We start from the raw sequence: 2,766 nt of genomic DNA on the forward strand, positions 1-2,766 counted from the left end.
AAAAAAAAAAAAAAAAAAAAAAAAAAAAGGAACTACTTAGTAAGATGATCCTGGTCACCAGCATTGACTATGTACACTATTGTCATTGGCTCTTGGTATGATAGAAAAGTTATTTAAGCGGTCTCTAAACAAAGGACAGGTGAATGAAGCTGGTTAATTAGCTGCAACGAATATTAAAAAAGGGGGGATAGCTGGTTTACAGTGGCTGCACATTTTTCTTTTCTTCCAGATTTCCCTTCTCCATATCATTCCCACGCAACAGTCCAAGTCGCAGCTTCTTAAAATGACGGTGACAGGATTCACAGCAAAGAAAAAAGAAGATTCTTTCAGGCTGTTGTGTTTCAAAAGCCCTTACAAAGAGGGTTCTAGGCATTCACAAAATGTCTGGGAAAGCCATCATGAGTCAAGCAAGGAGGCTTCAGAAGAACTGGGCTTCCCCTGAAGACCAGAAAGTTCCTTTGGACTTGAGGAAAGGGAGAGGTGGAGGGGATGTGTCGAGGCAGAAATGTGAGGGTTCCCAGAGAAGGGCTCTGTTCTCTGCTTCCTCAGAGTGCCCCAAGACCCCTGGAGACAGAGTGGGCCGTGGGGCATGAGGCAGATGGTCTACACAGCCTGGTGGGGATTTCCATGCTTCAGTGAGAAACCTGGTCACCCAACAGCACTCCTGTCCTCAGGAGTAGACGAGTGACTTGCCAGGGCTGTGGCATGAGGCTGAAAAAAACAAGGGATGCCTCAGCAGCGACCAGCCGGGGTTACAAGTGAGGACCACACGGGCCACAGCAGCTCAGAAAAGATGCTGAGAATGCTGCTGCGCTGACCTCCCGAAGTTCTGGGAACCATGCTGATCATCTAGACCTAAAACTCACCCTTGGGGAAGAGGGACTAAGGAAAGCCCAACGTGACAGAGATTAGGTTTCTGCCTCATCAGTAGAATCGTCTGTGAAACCAAAACTTAGTTCAGAAAATGGAAGAGTTCTGTTTCTTGTACATCTGAGGGTATGGACGTCGAGCTGCATCAGCTACGCCCATTTCCATAGGGCCTCTGATCATGTACGGCGTCGGAGACTCAGCATCTCAACATGGACCCTGAGCTACAGTATCCACTGGGTAAGGAAGGAAGAACCTAGCACCCCCCCCACGTTCTCAGAGTGTGCAAGGGGAACAGTCTTCATGTCAATATACACAAGACACTCCAGACTGCAGACATCAGAGCTTGCTAGCCCACATGATCAGACTGCAGCCCCGACAGCACGGGTGCTCGATCAGACATGTGTGGGTACATGGCTGCCACTTCCATCAGCAAAGCCTCTCCATCCGATTTAAACTGAGTTTCAAGTTGATTTTGGAGAAAATTTATACAGTTTACAGGTTTAAAGCCTTTGCTTCATCCCCGAGGACAAGCAGGCGAGGGGAAGGGAGTGAGGAACTGCTAACATTATTGAGAGGAGAGAAAAGCAAGGCATCCCCAGGAGACAGGGAGGAATGAGACCAGAGACGCAAAGAGGGGAGATGACAACTGTCAGATGAGTTTCATCACTCGACTTTGCCTCTACCTGTTCCCAGCTTCTCGGAAAAATTGTCCTTTGGGGCCCAAACTTTCTGTTTAGCCCAAAGATGAAGATGAGTCTCAGCCCAAAGATGAGTGAGTAGAAAGTTTGAGAAAATTCTTTCAGGCATCTTGGAGTTACGCATGCAGGGAATGAAATGACATTGTTTCCGCTTTCAAAATAAATAGAAGAGTTTTTGGTCACGGAGAGCTCAGGAATGAGAAGTGAGAAATGGCTGAACCTTCAGACTCCAGGAATCCCACAGCTCTTGTAAGCAAACAAATCTCAGAGACTTGGGGGAAAATGATCTGAATAAAGAAGATGCAGGAGTTTGAGGGGGGCAGGGAGGTAAAGAAGATTCTGTTAGCAAAGTGAAACTTTTTAGTTTAGATTCCATAATTACTGGGGGGTGGGGAATGGAAACCACAGGCCAGTTCTTATACTCTTACTCTTATACTCTTCTGTTCAACCGCCGAAGAGAACAAAATTCCCCTTGGTAGGCCTCCAGTTCTTTATAATTTTCCAGATGAACTGTATGGTTCCAAAGGACAAAGCTTTGTGCTTTTCCTTCTGGCGTCCTTCCTTTTGCAAATAAATGGCTATTTTAAACACAACAGCTTTAAACACAAACAACTAATAAATACCTCTAAATCTGGAAAAATAGCAATTGCAAGAAAGATGGACAAAATGCGTTGTGTATACTGTGAAGGGGCTGAGAAATTAGTGCAAGGCACATTTTCCGTTGGTATTTCTTAATCAGTAAGTGCCTCATGGGTCCAAGGTGGCAACATTTGGTGCAGGTTATATAGCTACGATGATGTCTCTTTGGGTCTCAATATTCCTTATTGACTTAGCAAATATGTAGTCTGGAAAATGGGCTACCTAATACCTATTTCCCACTCCGTGCCCACGTGGCACCATCACTAACTTTAAAACATGCCTCACCTTTTTCATGCCACCCTGCAGACAGAGCTGTAAAATGGCAGAGGCAGGCACACGTGCATGCACGAGACATATGCTTTAAACATCTCAATCTATTACCCGTCTGGGTCTGGCAGGCAGCAAGCATCTTGACTGTTCTGTGGAAGCATATCCCTCCTGCCCTCCCACCCTTTGATATGCAACGAGCTGAGGCCAAATAAGCCACTCTATAATTTCAGTTGTAGGCATCTTTGGAGATGAATGCTTTGGCAGAGAGGTGCCGGGGTTCTCATTTGGA

The sequence above is a fragment of the Lipotes vexillifer genome, unplaced genomic scaffold, assembly GCF_000442215.2.
Source record: "Lipotes vexillifer unplaced genomic scaffold, Lipotes_vexillifer_v1.1 scaffold194, whole genome shotgun sequence".
NCBI lineage: Eukaryota > Metazoa > Chordata > Mammalia > Artiodactyla > Lipotidae > Lipotes > Lipotes vexillifer.